Source organism: Drosophila mauritiana, unplaced genomic scaffold (assembly GCF_004382145.1).
Source record: "Drosophila mauritiana strain mau12 unplaced genomic scaffold, ASM438214v1 U_290, whole genome shotgun sequence".
NCBI classification, from domain to species: domain Eukaryota; kingdom Metazoa; phylum Arthropoda; class Insecta; order Diptera; family Drosophilidae; genus Drosophila; species Drosophila mauritiana.
In genome coordinates, this window is record NW_022881428.1 from 19317 (window position 1) to 36728 (window position 17412).

The 17412-nt window shown below is 33.9% G+C and overlaps 3 non-coding genes and 1 pseudogene across 3 annotated transcripts; all 4 read left to right on the plus strand.

Moving 5' to 3' along the window:
- The first annotated feature begins 2398 nt into the window (after nucleotides 1–2398).
- LOC117149692 lies at nucleotides 2399–4564 on the plus strand (annotated as a pseudogene).
- A 684-nt stretch (nucleotides 4565–5248) lies between these two features.
- Nucleotides 5249–5427, plus strand: LOC117149688. The gene has a single exon (XR_004460456.1). It is a non-coding gene; the product is annotated as a 5.8S ribosomal RNA (ribosomal RNA).
- A 393-nt stretch (nucleotides 5428–5820) lies between these two features.
- LOC117149697 lies at nucleotides 5821–9684 on the plus strand. Its single transcript, XR_004460461.1, has one exon. It is a non-coding gene; the product is annotated as a large subunit ribosomal RNA (ribosomal RNA).
- A 7285-nt stretch (nucleotides 9685–16969) lies between these two features.
- Nucleotides 16970–17149, plus strand: LOC117149703. The gene has a single exon (XR_004460464.1). It is a non-coding gene; the product is annotated as a 5.8S ribosomal RNA (ribosomal RNA).
- Nucleotides 17150–17412: the final 263 nt, after the last annotated feature.

A 17412-nucleotide genomic window follows, 5' to 3' on the forward strand; every position in this document is an offset into this window, starting at 1 on the left:
GGGTATAGTAGTGTAAACGACCGGAATTACGACAGAGGGTTCAAAAACTACTATAGGTAGGCAGTGGTTGCCGACCTCTCATATTGTTCAAAACTTATGTATTCATATGATTTTGGCAATTATATGAGTAAATTAAATAATATACATATGAAAATTATTAATTATTATATGTATAGGGGAAAAAATGCTGAATATTCCCACATTCTCTTAGTATTATAGAGAAAAGCCATTATAGTGAGAGGGTATAGTAGTGTAAACGACCGGAATTACGACAGAGGGTTCAAAAACTACTATAGGTAGGCAGTGGTTGCCGACCTCTCATATTGTTCAAAACTTATGTATTCATATGATTTTGGCAATTATATGAGTAAATTAAATAATATACATATGAAAATTATTAATTATTATATGTATAAGGGAAAAAATGCTGAAAATATCCCACATTCTCTTAGTATAATAGAGAAAAGCCATTATAGTGAGAGGGTATAGTAGTGTAAACGACCGGAATTACGACAGAGGGTTCAAAAACTACTATAGGTAGGCAGTGGTTGCCGACCTCTCATATTGTTCAAAACTTATGTATTCATATGATTTTGGCAATAATATGAGTAAATTAAATAATATACATATGAAAATGATTAATTATTATATGTATAAGGGAAAAAATGCTGAAAATATCCCACATTCTCTTAGTATTATAGAGAAAAGCCATTATAGTGAGAGGGTATAGTAGTGTAAACGACCGGAATTACGACAGAGGGTTCAAAAACTACTATAGGTAGGCAGTGGTTGCCGACCTCTCATATTGTTCAAAACTTATGTATTCATATGATTTTGGCAATAATATGAGTAAATTAAATAATATACATATGAAAATGATTAATTATTATATGTATAAGGGAAAAAATGCTGAAAATATCCCACATTCTCTTAGTATTATAGAGAAAAGCCATTATAGTGAGAGGGTATAGTAGTGTAAACGACCGGAATTACGACAGAGGGTTCAAAAACTACTATAGGTAGGCAGTGGTTGCCGACCTCTCATATTGTTCAAAACTTATGTATTCATATGATTTTGGCAATAATATGAGTAAATTAAATAATATACATATGAAAATGATTAATTATTATATGTATAAGGGAAAAAATGCTGAAAATATCCCACATTCTCTTAGTATTATAGAGAAAAGCCATTATAGTGAGAGGGTATAGTAGTGTAAACGACCGGAATTACGACAGAGGGTTCAAAAACTACTATAGGTAGGCAGTGGTTGCCGACCTCTCATATTGTTCAAAACTTATGTATTCATATGATTTTGGCAATAATATGAGTAAATTAAATAATATACATATGAAAATGATTAATTATTATATGTATAAGGGAAAAAATAATCATATTATATATGAATAATGGAAAAAAAATGAAATGTTCCTATAATCTCTTAATATATAAGAGAATAGCCCGTATGTTGGGTGGCAAACGGAATTGAAAATACCCGCTTTGAGGACAGCGGGTTCAAAAACTACTATAGGTAGGCAGTGGTTGCCGACCTCCCGCATTATTCGAAATATTTATTTCGGATTATGTTTATATTGGTTACATACAATAAAGTATATTATTATCCGTACAAATTTGTTTCTCAGTTCTATAGAACACGGGACTTGGCTCCGCGGATAATAGGAATATACGCTTTATAGATAATATCGTTGAAACAAAAGTCAAGTTTCTATTATATATAGAATAACAAATCGTTTCCATATATTATCGTTAATTTTTGGAGGCAGGCAAATATTAATTTATTACCTGCCGTATAGTTGGATTATTATATCGTTACGGTATAATACAAATATGGATTCTTATGAAAGAAATATAAAATTATATATTAAATGTGGAAATATTATCATATGCGCTTGGTTTTATGTTATATATTACCAGAGATATATATGAAAAGAGATAAATTTTAAATTTATCTTCAAAATGCAAATGATTTAACTTAATATTTATATTGGTTAAACAAAAATTGTACATGTGTGGATACAATAATTATGTATGTTGGAAATAAAATGATATTTTATAATGAAATATGTATGTATAAAAAGATAAAATTATAGAAATATATATATTACAATAATTAGATGAAATTCTTGTTATATTGGTAAAACAAGTATAAATTAAAAATGAAAATATGGATTACGAATGCTATATAAAAATGGCCGTAATCGAATGGATTTTTTTACTTATATATTTAAAATTTTACCCAAAGGCGAAATATTGAATTTTATTCAATATAATAAAAATCATGGAATTATATAAAGTGAAAAATCTATATATCTATATATCTATTATATTGCTTATTTCGATTCAAAATATATGAATGGAATATGAAGGAAAAACATTATTCTGGTTGATCCTGCCAGTAGTTATATGCTTGTCTCAAAGATTAAGCCATGCATGTCTAAGTACACACGAATTAAAAGTGAAACCGCAAAAGGCTCATTATATCAGTTATGGTTCCTTAGATCGTTAACAGTTACTTGGATAACTGTGGTAATTCTAGAGCTAATACATGCAATTAAAACATGAACCTTATGGGACATGTGCTTTTATTAGGCTAAAACCAAGCGATCGCAAGATCGTTATATTGGTTGAACTCTAGATAACATGCAGATCGTATGGTCTTGTACCGACGACAGATCTTTCAAATGTCTGCCCTATCAACTTTTGATGGTAGTATCTAGGACTACCATGGTTGCAACGGGTAACGGGGAATCAGGGTTCGATTCCGGAGAGGGAGCCTGAGAAACGGCTACCACATCTAAGGAAGGCAGCAGGCGCGTAAATTACCCACTCCCAGCTCGGGGAGGTAGTGACGAAAAATAACAATACAGGACTCATATCCGAGGCCCTGTAATTGGAATGAGTACACTTTAAATCCTTTAACAAGGACCAATTGGAGGGCAAGTCTGGTGCCAGCAGCCGCGGTAATTCCAGCTCCAATAGCGTATATTAAAGTTGTTGCGGTTAAAACGTTCGTAGTTGAACTTGTGCTTCATACGGGTAGTACAACTTACAATTGTGGTTAGTACTATACCTTTATGTATGTAAGCGTATTACCGGTGGAGTTCTTATATGTGATTAAATACTTGTATTTTTTCATATGTTCCTCCTATTTAAAAACCTGCACTAGTGCTCTTAAACGAGTGTTATTGTGGGCCGGTACTATTACTTTGAACAAATTAGAGTGCTTAAAGCAGGCTTCAAATGCCTGAATATTCTGTGCATGGGATAATGAAATAAGACCTCTGTTCTGCTTTCATTGGTTTTCAGATCAAGAGGTAATGATTAATAGAAGCAGTTTGGGGGCATTAGTATTACGACGCGAGAGGTGAAATTCTTTACTTTGAACAAATTAGAGTGCTTAAAGCAGGCTTCAAATGCCTGAATATTCTGTGCATGGGATAATGAAATAAGACCTCTGTTCTGCTTTCATTGGTTTTCAGATCAAGAGGTAATGATTAATAGAAGCAGTTTGGGGGCATTAGTATTACGACGCGAGAGGTGAAATTCTTGGACCGTCGTAAGACTAACTTAAGCGAAAGCATTTGCCAAAGATGTTTTCATTAATCAAGAACGAAAGTTAGAGGTTCGAAGGCGATCAGATACCGCCCTAGTTCTAACCATAAACGATGCCAGCTAGCAATTGGGTGTAGCTACTTTTATGGCTCTCTCAGTCGCTTCCCGGGAAACCAAAGCTTTTGGGCTCCGGGGGAAGTATGGTTGCAAAGCTGAAACTTAAAGGAATTGACGGAAGGCACCACCAGGAGTGGAGCCTGCGGCTTAATTTGACTCAACACGGGAAAACTTACCAGGTCCGAACATAAGTGTGTAAGACAGATTGATAGCTCTTTCTCGAATCTATGGGTGGTGGTGCATGGCCGTTCTTAGTTCGTGGAGTGATTTGTCTGGTTAATTCCGATAACGAACGAGACTCAAAATATTAAATAGATATCTTCAGGATTATGGTGCTGAAGCTTATGTAGCCTTCATTCATGGTGGCAGTAAAATGTTTATTGTGTTTGAATGTGTTTATGTAAGTGGAGCCGTACCTGTTGGTTTGTCCCATTATAAGGACACTAGCTTCTTAAATGGACAAATTGCGTCTAGCAATAATGAGATTGAGCAATAACAGGTCTGTGATGCCCTTAGATGTCCTGGGCTGCACGCGCGCTACAATGAAAGTATCAACGTGTATTTCCTAGACCGAGAGGTCCGGGTAAACCGCTGAACCACTTTCATGCTTGGGATTGTGAACTGAAACTGTTCACATGAACTTGGAATTCCCAGTAAGTGTGAGTCATTAACTCGCATTGATTACGTCCCTGCCCTTTGTACACACCGCCCGTCGCTACTACCGATTGAATTATTTAGTGAGGTCTCCGGACGTGATCACTGTGACGCCTTGCGTGTTACGGTTGTTTCGCAAAAGTTGACCGAACTTGATTATTTAGAGGAAGTAAAAGTCGTAACAAGGTTTCCGTAGGTGAACCTGCGGAAGGATCATTATTGTATAATATCCTTATCGTTAATAAACATTTGTTATAATACAAATAAATACAATTTACCAAAATAAAAAATTACAAAATGATTCCACGGAAATCAAAAGTTAAAGTCAAAATAAAATGAAGATGGCTTTTATTTTATATGGGGCTTGGCAACCTCATAAAAAGACTTTAACATTATTAATGTTGTTGTGCGTATTTGTGGCAGTACCTACTACAACAATGGCGTTTCCTATAAAAACAAATTCTCGAAAATGGAAATCGAAGAAACTGAACAAAATTTGAAAGTAGAAGTCGAATTAAAATTAAAATAATTTTGAATGTGGTATTCAAAATAAGTGTGTGTGTATATGGACCATAATATACACGCGTTGCGAATATGTATTGTTCATCTATGTTATGAGCATACGTTGGCTAATGCAACAACCTAAAATATACAATGTTTGTACCTGTCATCCATCAGGTTAATGTTTTATATAAATTTTGCAGTATGTGTCACCCAAAATAGCAAACCATAACCAGATTTTTATGATACATAATGCTTATATGAAACTAAGACATATCGCAACATTTATTTTTAGGTATAAAAATAAATTTATTGAAGGAATTGATATATGCCAGTAAAATGGTGTATTTTTAATTTCTTTCAATAAAAACAATATTGATATTATATAAAAATGAATTATAAAACTCTAAGCGGTGGATCACTCGGCTCATGGGTCGATGAAGAACGCAGCAAACTGTGCGTCATCGTGTGAACTGCAGGACACATGAACATCGACATTTTGAACGCATATCGCAGTCCATGCTGTTATGTACTTTAATTAATTTTATAGTGCTGCTTGGACTACATATGGTTGAGGGTTGTAAGACTATGCTAATTAAGTTGTTTATAAATTTTTATAAGCATATGGTATATTATTGGATTAAATAATGATTTTATTCATAATATTAAAAAGAAATGAAAAACATTATCTCACATTTGAATGTGAAAAACGAAGAGAAATATTTTCTTTTTCAATCAAATAATACTGAGAAATGTCTAGCATAAAAAATTGAAATATTTTTCATCTAGAATTGTCTCTTATTAATGATTCGGAAAAAGAAAAATCTTGGTTTTGTTATTATTCTTCGTTGGTTCGTTAAATGGATAAAAAATAACTTTGCTTACAAGAACTATTGGAACTATTTATAACGAATTTAATTGATTGTTTTATCATTTATATATAAAGAATTTATGGCAAAAAATAGTTATATATACAACCTCAACTCATATGGGACTACCCCCTGAATTTAAGCATATTAATTAGGGGAGGAAAAGAAACTAACAAGGATTTTCTTAGTAGCGGCGAGCGAAAAGAAAACAGTTCAGCACTAAGTCACTTTGTCTATATGGCAAATGTGAGATGCAGTGTATGGAGCGTCAATATTCTAGTATGAGAAATTAATGATTTAAGTCCTTCTTAAATGAGGCCATTTACCCATAGAGGGTGCCAGGCCCGTATAACGTTAATGATTACTAGATGATGTTTCCAAAGAGTCGTGTTGCTTGATAGTGCAGCACTAAGTGGGTGGTAAACTCCATCTAAAACTAAATATAACCATGAGACCGATAGTAAACAAGTACCGTGAGGGAAAGTTGAAAAGAACTCTGAATAGAGAGTTAAACAGTACGTGAAACTGCTTAGAGGTTAAGCCCGATGAACCTGAATATCCGTTATGGAAAATTCATCATTAAAATTGTAATATTTAAATAATATTATTAAAATAATGTGCATTTTTTCCATATAGGACATTGTAATCTATTAGCATATCCCAAATTTATCATAAAATATAACTTATAGTTTATTCCAATTAAATTGCTTGCATTTTAACACAGAATAAATGTTATTAATTTGATAAAGTGCTGATAGATTTATATTATTACAGAGCGTTAATTTTTCGGAATTATATAATGGCATAATTATCATTGATTTTTGTGTTTATTATATGCTCTTGTATGATTAACAATGCGAAAGATTCAGGATACCTTCGGGACCCGTCTTGAAACACGGACCAAGGAGTCTAACATATGTGCAAGTTATTGGGATGTAAACCTAATAGCGTAATTAACTTGACTAATAATGGGATTAGTTTTTTAGCTATTTATAGCTAATTAACACAATCCCGGGGCGTTCTATATAGTTATGTATAATGTATATTTATATTATTTATGCCTCTAACTGGAACGTACCTTGAGCATATATGCTGTGACCCGAAAGATGGTGAACTATACTTGATCAGGTTGAAGTCAGGGGAAACCCTGATGGAAGACCGAAACAGTTCTGACGTGCAAATCGATTGTCAGAATTGAGTATAGGGGCGAAAGACCAATCGAACCATCTAGTAGCTGGTTCCTTCCGAAGTTTCCCTCAGGATAGCTGGTGCATTTTAATATTATATAAAATAATCTTATCTGGTAAAGCGAATGATTAGAGGCCTTAGGGTCGAAACGATCTTAACCTATTCTCAAACTTTAAATGGGTAAGAACCTTAACTTTCTTGATATGAAGTTCAAGGTTATGATATAATGTGCCCAGTGGGCCACTTTTGGTAAGCAGAACTGGCGCTGTGGATGAACCAAACGTAATGTTACGGTGCCCAAATTAACAACTCATGCAGATACCATGAAAGGCGTTGGTTGCTTAAAACAGCAGGACGGTGATCATGGAAGTCGAAATCCGCTAAGGAGTGTGTAACAACTCACCTGCCGAAGCAACTAGCCCTTAAAATGGATGGCGCTTAAGTTGTGTATATTACCGCTAAAGTAGATGATTTATATTACTTGTGATATAAATTTTGAAACTTTAGTGAGTAGGAAGGTACAATGGTATGCGTAGAAGTGTTTGGCGTAAGTGCATGGAGCTGCCATTGGTACAGATCTTGGTGGTAGTAGCAAATAATCGAATGAGACCTTGGAGGACTGAAGGCGTGGTTGTCACGTTAGTCAGGCGAAAGCCGAAAATTCAAGTAAAACAAAAATGTATATAACAAAGCGAATATAATACACTTGAATAATTTTGAACGAAAGGGAATGTTCCAATTCCGTAACCTGTTGAGTATCCGTTGTTAAATATGGGCCTCGTGCTCATCCAACAGGAACGACCATAAAGAAGCCGTCGAGAGATATCGGAAGAGTTTTCTTTTCTGTTTTATAGCCGTACTACCATGGAAGTCTTTCGCAGAGAGATATGGTAGATGGGCTAGAAGAGCATGACATATACTGTTGTGTCGATATTTTCTCCTCGGACCTTGAAATTTATGGTGGGGACACGCAAACTTCTCAACAGGCCGTACCAATATCCGCAGCTGGTCTCCAAGGTGAAGAGTCTCTAGTCGATAGAATAATGTAGGTAAGGGAAGTCGGCAAATTAGATCCGTAACTTCGGGATAAGGATTTCTGAAGATTGAGATAGTCGGGCTTGATTGGGAAACAATAACATGGTTTATGTGCTTCTGGGTAAATAGAGTTTCTAGCATTTATGTTAGTTACTTGTTCCCGGATAGTTTAGTTACGTAGCCAATTGTGGAACTTTCTTGCTAAATTTTTAAGAATACTATTTGGGTTAAACCAATTAGTTCTTATCAATTATAACGATTATCAATTAACAATCAATTCAGAACTGGCACGGACTTGGGGAATCCGACTGTCTAATTAAAACAAAGCATTGTGATGGCCCTAGCGGGTGTTGACACAATGTGATTTCTGCCCAGTGCTCTGAATGTCAAAGTGAAGAAATTCAAGTAAGCGCGGGTCAACGGCGGGAGTAACTATGACTCTCTTAAGGTAGCCAAATGCCTCGTCATCTAATTAGTGACGCGCATGAATGGATTAACGAGATTCCTACTGTCCCTATCTACTATCTAGCGAAACCACAGCCAAGGGAACGGGCTTGAATAATGGGAAAGAAGACCCTTTTGAGCTTGACTCTAATCTGGCAGTGTAAGGAGACATAAGAGGTGTAGAATAAGTGGGAGATATTAGACCTCGGTTGGTATCGTCAATGAAATACCACTACTCTTATTGTTTCCTTACTTACTTGATTAAATGGAACGTGTATCATTTCCTAGCCATTATACGGATATATTTATTATATCTTATGGTATTGGGTTTTGATGCAAGCTTCTTGATCAAAGTATCACGAGTTTGTTATATAATCGCAAACAAATTCTTTAATAAAACGATGCATTTATGTATTTTTGATTTGAAAATTTGGTATAACTCCAATTACTCAGGTATGATCCAATTCAAGGACATTGCCAGGTAGGGAGTTTGACTGGGGCGGTACATCTCTCAAAATAACGGAGGTGTCCCAAGGCCAGCTCAGTGCGGACAAACCACACATAGAGCAAAAGGGCAAATGCTGACTTGATCTCGGTGTTCAGTACACACAGGGACAGCAAAAGCTCGCCTATCGATCCTTTTGGTTTAAAGAGTTTTTAACAAGAGGTGTCAGAAAAGTTACCATAGGGATAACTGGCTTGTGGCGGCCAAGCGTTCATAGCGACGTCGCTTTTTGATCCTTCGATGTCGGCTCTTCCTATCATTGTGAAGCAAAATTCCAAGCGTTTGTTCACCCATGCAAGGGAACGTGAGCTGGGTTTAGACCGTCGTGAGACAGGTTAGTTTTACCCTACTAATGACAAAACGTTGTTGCGACAGCATTCCTGCGTAGTACGAGAGGAACCGCAGGTACGGACCAATGGCACAATACTTGTTCGAGCGAACAGTGGTATGACGCTACGTCCGTTGGATTATGCCTGAACGCCTCTAAGGTCGTATCCGTGCTGGACTGCAATGATAAATAAGGGGCAATTTGCATTGTATGGCTTCTAAACCATTTAAAGTTTATAATTTATTTTATAAACGACAATGGATGTGATGCCATGTAATTTGTAACATAGTAAATTAGGAGGATCTTCGATCCTGATGCCGCGCTAGTTACATATAAAAGCATTATTTAATACAATGACAAAGCCTAGAATCAATTGTAAACGACTTTTGTAACAGGCAAGGTGTTGTAAGTGGTTGAGCAGCTGCCATACTGCGATCCACTGAAGCTTATCCTTTGCTTGATGATTCGATAAATAAATGATTTTTCCTGTAGCCAAACAAACACCTCGTCATCAATTTAGTGACGCATATGATATTGTCCCTATCATATAATTTTTGATATAAAGACTTTAAAGAATTATATCAAGTTGCCAAATACCTCGTCATCAATTTAGTGACGCATATGATATTGTCCTATCGGTTGCCAAATACCTCGTCATCAATTTAGTGACGCATATGAATCCCGTGATGAATTGTGTCAAGTTGTCATCAATTTAGTGACCCTATCCTCAAGTTGTCGTCATCATTTAGTGACGCATATGATATTGATATAAAGACTTTAATGAATTGTGTTTCGTCATCAATTTAGTGACGCATCATATAATTTTTGATATAAAAACTTTAAAGAATTGTATCAAGCCAAATACCTCGTCATCAATTTAGTGACGCATATGATATTGTCCCTATCATATAATTAATATAAAGACTTTAATGAATTGTGTCAAGTTGCCAAACACCTCGTCATCAATTTAGTGACGCATATGATATTGTCCCTATCATATAATTTTTGATATAAAAACTTTAAAGAATTGTATCAAGTTGCCAAATACCTCGTCATCAATTTAGTGACGCATATGATATTGGACCAAGGGTCCTCTATCATATAATTAATATAAAGACTTTAATGAATTGTGTCAAGTTGCCAAACACCTCGTCATCAATTTAGTGACGCATATGATATTGTCCCTATCATATAATTTTTGATATAAAGACTTTAAAGAATTCTATCAAGTTGCCAAATACCTCGTCATCAATTTAGTGACGCATATGATATTGTCTCTATCATATAATTAATATAAAGACTTTAATGATTGTGTCAGTTGCCAAACACCTCGTCATCAATTTAGTGACGCATATGATATTGTCCCTATCATATAATTTTTGATATAAAAACTTTAAAGAATTGTATCAAGTTGCCAAATACCTCGTCATCAATTTAGTGACGCATATGATATTGTCCCTATCATATAATTAATATAAAGACTTTAATGAATTGTGTCAAGTTGCCAAACACCTCGTCATCAATTTAGTGACGCATATGATATTGTCCCTATCATATAATTTTGATATAAAGACTTTAAGAATTTATCAAGTTGCCAAATACCTCGTCATCAATTTAGTGACGCATATGATATTGTCCCTATCATATAATTAATATAAAGACTTTAATGAATTGTGTCAAGTTGCCAAACACCTCGTCATCAATTTAGTGACGCATATGATATTGATTTGATATAAAGACTTTAAAGAATTATATCAAGTTGCCAAATACCTCGTCATCAATTTAGTGACGCATATGATATTGTCTCTATCATATAATTAATATAAAGACTTTAATGAATTGTGTCAAGTTGCCAAACACCTCGTCATCAATTTAGTGACGCATATGATATTGTCCCTATCATATAATTTTTGATATAAAAACTTTAAGAATTGTATCAAGTGCCAAATACCTCGTCATCAATTTAGTGACGCATATGATTGAATATCGGGTTCAATCGGTTTTAATCCCTGTAGTCTATCATATAAAGTTGTCGTCATCAATTTGCATATGATATTGATCATATAATTAATATAAAGACTTTAATGAATTGTGTCAAGTTGCCAAACCTCGTCATCAATTTAGTGACGCATATGATATTGTCCCTATCAAAGACTTTAAAGTGACCTCGTCATCAATTTAATATGATATTGTCTCTATCATATAATTAATATAAAGACTTTAATGATTTGTGTCACGTTGCCAAACACCTCGTCATCAATTTAGTGACGCATATGATATTGTCCCTATCATATAATTAATATAAAGACTTTTTAAAGAATTGTATCAAGTTGCCAAACACCTCGTCATCAACTACTATATTATGGTTGCGCCGACCTCTCATATTGTATTCTCTTATGTCTTCATAGGATTTTTATAAATTAAATAATATACATATGAAAATGATTAATTATTATATGTATAAGGGAAAAAATGCTGAAATATTCCCATATTATCTTAGTATTATAGAGGAAAGACCGTTGCCGACCTCTGATATTGTTCAAAACTTATGTATTTATATGATTTTGGCAATTATATGAGTAAATTAAATAAATACATATAAAATGATTAAATATTATATGTATAAATGTATAAAGGAAAAAATGATGAAATATTCCCACATTATCTTAGTATTATAGAGGAAAGACCGTTGCTGACCTCTGATATTGTTCAAAACTTATGTATTTATATGATTTTGGCAATAATATGAGTAAATTAAATAATATACATATGAAAATGATTAATTATTATATGTATAAATGTATAAGGGAAAAAATGCTGAAAATATTCCCATATTATCTTAGTATTATAGAGGAAAGACCGTTGCTGACCTCTGATATTGTTCAAAACTTATGTATTTATATGATTTTGGCAATTATATGAGTAAATTAAATAATATACATATGAAAATTATTAATTATATATGTAGGGGAAAAAATGCTGAAATATTCCCACATTCTCTTAGTATTATAGAGAAAAGCCATTATAGTGAGAGGGTATAGTAGTGTAAACGACCGGAATTACGACAGAGGGTTCAAAAACTACTATAGGTAGGCAGTGGTTGCCGACCTCTCATATTGTTCAAAACTTATGTATTCATATGATTTTGGCAATTATATGAGTAAATTAAAATAATTATAATATGGGAAAAAATGCTGAAAATATCCCACATTCTCTTAGTATATAGAAAAGCCATTATAGTGAGAGGGTATAGTAGTGTAACGACCGGAATTACGACAGAGGGTTCAAAAACTACTATAGGTAGGCAGTGGTTGCCGACCTCTCATATTGTTCAAAACTTATGTATTCATATGATTTTGGCAATTATATGAGTAAATTAAATAATATACATATGAAAAATTAATTATTATATGTATAAGGGAAAAAATGCTGAAAATATCCCACATTCTCTTAGTATATAGAGAAAAGCCATTATAGTGAGAGGGTATAGTAGTGTAAACGACCGGAATTACGACAGAGGGTTCAAAAACTACTATAGGTAGGCAGTGGTTGCCGACCTCTCATATTGTTCAAAACTTATGTATTCATATGATTTTGGCAATAATATGAGTAAATTAAATAATATACATATGAAAATGATTAATTATTATATGTATAAGGGAAAAAATGCTGAAAATATCCCACATTCTCTTAGTATTATAGAGAAAAGCCATTATAGTGAGAGGGTATAGTAGTGTAAACGACCGGAATTACGACAGAGGGTTCAAAAACTACTATAGGTAGGCAGTGGTTGCCGACCTCTCATATTGTTCAAAACTTATGTATTCATATGATTTTGGCAATAATATGAGTAAATTAAATAATATACATATGAAAATGATTAATTATTATATGTATAAGGGAAAAAATGCTGAAAATCCCACATTCTCTTAGTAAAAAGCCATTATAGTGAGAGGGTATAGTAGTGTAAACGACCGGAATTACGACAGAGGGTTCAAAAACTACTATAGGTAGGCAGTGGTTGCCGACCTCTCATATTGTTCAAAACTTATGTATTCATATGATTTTGGCAATAATATGAGTAAATTAAATAATATACATATGAAAATGATTAATTATTATATGTATAAGGGAAAAATAATCATATTATATATGAATAATGGAAAAAAATGAAATGTTCCTATAATCTCTTAATATATAAGAGAATAGCCCGTATGTTGGGTGGCAAACGGAATTGAAAATACCCGCTTTGAGGACAGCGGGTTCAAAAACTACTATAGGTAGGCAGTGGTTGCCGACCTCCCGCATTATTCGAAATATTTATTTCGGATTATGTTTATATTGGTTACATACAATAAAGTATATTATTATCCGTACAAATTTGTTTCTCAGTTCTATAGAACACGGGACTTGGCTCCGCGGATAATAGGAATATACGCTTTATAGATAATATCGTTGAAACAAAAGTCAAGTTTCTATTATATATAGAATAACAAATCGTTTCCATATATTATCGTTAATTTTTGGAGGCAGGCAAATATTAATTTATTACCTGCCGTATAGTTGGATTATTATATCGTTACGGTATAATACAAATATGGATTCTTATGAAAGAAATATAAAATTATATATTAAATGTGGAAATATTATCATATGCGCTTGGTTTTATGTTATATATTACCAGAGATATATATGAAAAGAGATAAATTTTAAATTTATCTTCAAAATGCAAATGATTTAACTTAATATTTATATTGGTTAAACAAAAATTGTACATGTGTGGATACAATAATTATGTATGTTGGAAATAAAATGATATTTTATAATGAAATATGTATGTATAAAAGATAAAATTATAGAATATATATATTACAATAATTAGATGAAATTCTTGTTATATTGGTAAAACAAGTATAAATTAAAAATGAAAATATGGATTACGAATGCTATATAAAAATGGCCGTAATCGAATGGATTTTTTTACTTATATATTTAAAATTTTACCCAAAGGCGAAATATTGAATTTTATTCAATATAATAAAAATCATGGAATTATATAAAGTGAAAAATCTATATATCTATATATCTATTATATTGCTTATTTCGATTCAAAATATATGAATGGAATATGAAGGAAAAACATTATTCTGGTTGATCCTGCCAGTAGTTATATGCTTGTCTCAAAGATTAAGCCATGCATGTCTAAGTACACACGAATTAAAAGTGAAACCGCAAAAGGCTCATTATATCAGTTATGGTTCCTTAGATCGTTAACAGTTACTTGGATAACTGTGGTAATTCTAGAGCTAATACATGCAATTAAAACATGACCTTATGGGACATTGCTTTTATTAGGCTAAAACCAAGCGATCGGCAAGATCGGTTATATTTGGTTGGAGGATCTTAATTCTCCTACTATCTAATGTGGTAAGGACTTCCAGCCAAGGGTCAGGCGCGGCTAAAGCAATTCACAGGCCTACCACTCCCAGCTCGGGGAGGTAGTGACGAAAATAACAATACAGGACTCATATCCGAGCCCTGTAATTGGAATGAGTACACTTTAAATCCTTTAACAAGGACCAATTGGGAGGGCAAGTCTGGTGCCAGCAGCCGCGGTAATTCCAGCTCCAATAGCGTATATTAAAGTTGTTGCGGTTAAACGTTCGTAGTTGAACTTGTGCTTCATACGGTAGTACAACTTACAATTGTGGTTAGTACTATACCTTTATGTATGTAAGCGTATTACCGGTGGAGTCTTATATGTGATTAAATACTTGTATTTTTTCATATGTTCCTCCTATTTAAAAACCTGCACTAGTGCTCTTAAACGAGTGTTATTGTGGGCCGGTACTATTACTTTGAACAAATTAGAGTGCTTAAAGCAGGCTTCAAATGCCTGAATATTCTGTGCATGGATAATGAAATAAGACCTCTGTTCTGCTTTCATTGGTTTTCAGATCAAGAGGTAATGATTAATAGAAGCAGTTTGGGGCATTAGTATTACGACGCGAGAGGTGAAATTCTTGGACCGTCGTAAGACTAACTTAAGCGAAGCATTTGATGTTTTCATTAATCAAGAACGAAAGTTAGAGGTTCGAAGGCGATCAGATACCGCCCTAGTTCTAACCATAAACGATGCCAGCTAGCAATTGGGTGTGTAGCTACTTTTATGGCTCTCTCAGTCGCTTCCCGGAAACCAAGCTTTTGGTCCGGGGAAGTATGGTTGCAAAGCTGAAACTTAAGGAATTGACTACTTTTATGGCTCTCTCAGTCGCTTCCCGGGAAACCAAAGCTTTTGGGCTCCGGGGGAAGTATGGTTGCAAAGCTGAAACTTAAAGGAATTGACGGAAGGGCACCACCAGGAGTGGAGCCTGCGGCTTAATTTGACTCAACACGGGAAAACTTACCAGGTCCGAACATAAGTGTGTAAGACAGATTGATAGCTCTTTCTCGAATCTATGGGTGGTGGTGCATGGGGTTTTTTGGAGTTTTGTTGGTCTTCTTAACGAACGCAAAATATTGATATCTTCAGGATTATGGTGCTGAAGCTTATGTAGCCTTCATTCATGGTGGCAGTAAAATGTTTATTGTGTTTGAATGTGTTTATGTAAGTGGAGCCGTACCTGTTGGTTTGTCCCATTATAAGGACACTAGCTTCTTAAATGGACAAATTGCGTCTAGCAATAATGAGATTGAGCAATAACAGGTCTGTGATGCCCTTAGATGTCCTGGGCTGCACGCGCGCTACAATGAAAGTATCAACGTGTATTTCCTAGACCGAGAGGTCCGGGTAAACCGCTGAACACTTTCATGCTTGGGATTGTGAACTGAAACTGTTCACATGAACTTGGAATTCCCAGTAAGTGTGAGTCATTAACTCGCATTGATTACGTCCCTGCCCTTTGTACACACCGCCCGTCGCTACTACCGATTGAATTATTTAGTGAGGTCTCCGGACGTGATCACTGTGACGCCTTGCGTGTTACGGTTGTTTCGCAAAAGTTGACCGAACTTGATTATTTAGAGGAAGTAAAAGTCGTAACAAGGTTTCCGTAGGTGAACCTGCGGAAGGATCATTATTGTATAATATCCTTATCGTTAATAAACATTTGTTATAATACAAATAAATACAATTTACCAAATAAAAATATTACAAAATGATTCCACGGAATCAAAAGTTAAAGTCAAAATAAAATGAAGATGGCTTTTATTTTATATGTGGGGCTTGGCAACCTCATAAAAAGACTTTAACATTATTAATGTTGTTGTGCGTATTTGTGGCAGTACTATACAACAATGGCGTTTCCTATAAAACAAATTCTCGAAAATGGAAATCGAAGAAACTGAACAAAATTTGAAAGTAGAAGTCGAATTAAAATTAAAATAATTTTGAATGTGGTATTCAAAATAGTGTGTGTGTATATGGACCATAATATACACGCGTTGCGAATATGTATTGTTCATCTATGTATGAGCATACGTTGGCTAATGCAACAACCTAAAATATACAATGTTTGTACCTGTCATCCATCAGTTAATGTTTTATATAAATTTTGCAGTATGTGTCACCCAAATAGCAAACCATAACCAGATTTTTATGATACATAATGCTTATATGAAACTAAGACATATCGCAACATTTATTTTTAGGTATAAAATAAATTTATGAAGGAATTGATATATGCCAGTAAAATGGTGTATTTTTAATTTCTTTCAATAAAACAATATTGATATTATATAAAAATGAATTATAAAACTCTAAGCGGTGGATCACTCGGCTCATGGGTCGATGAAGAACGCAGCAAACTGTGCGTCATCGTGTGAACTGCAGGACACATGAACATCGACATTTTGAACGCATATCGCAGTCCATGCTGTTTATGTACTTTAATTAATTTTATAGTGCTGCTTGGACTACATATGGTTGAGGGTTGTAAGACTATGCTAATTAAGTTGTTTATAAATTTTTTATAAGCATATGGTATATATTGGATTAAATAATGATTTTATTCTAATATTAAAAAGAAATGAAAAACATTATCTCACATTTGAATGTGAAAAACGAAGAGAAATATTTTCTTTTTCAATCAAATAATACTGAGAAATGTCTAGCATAAAAAATTGAAATATTTTTCATCTAGAATGTCTCTTATTAATGATTCGGAAAAAGAAAATCTTGGTTTTGTTATTATTCTTC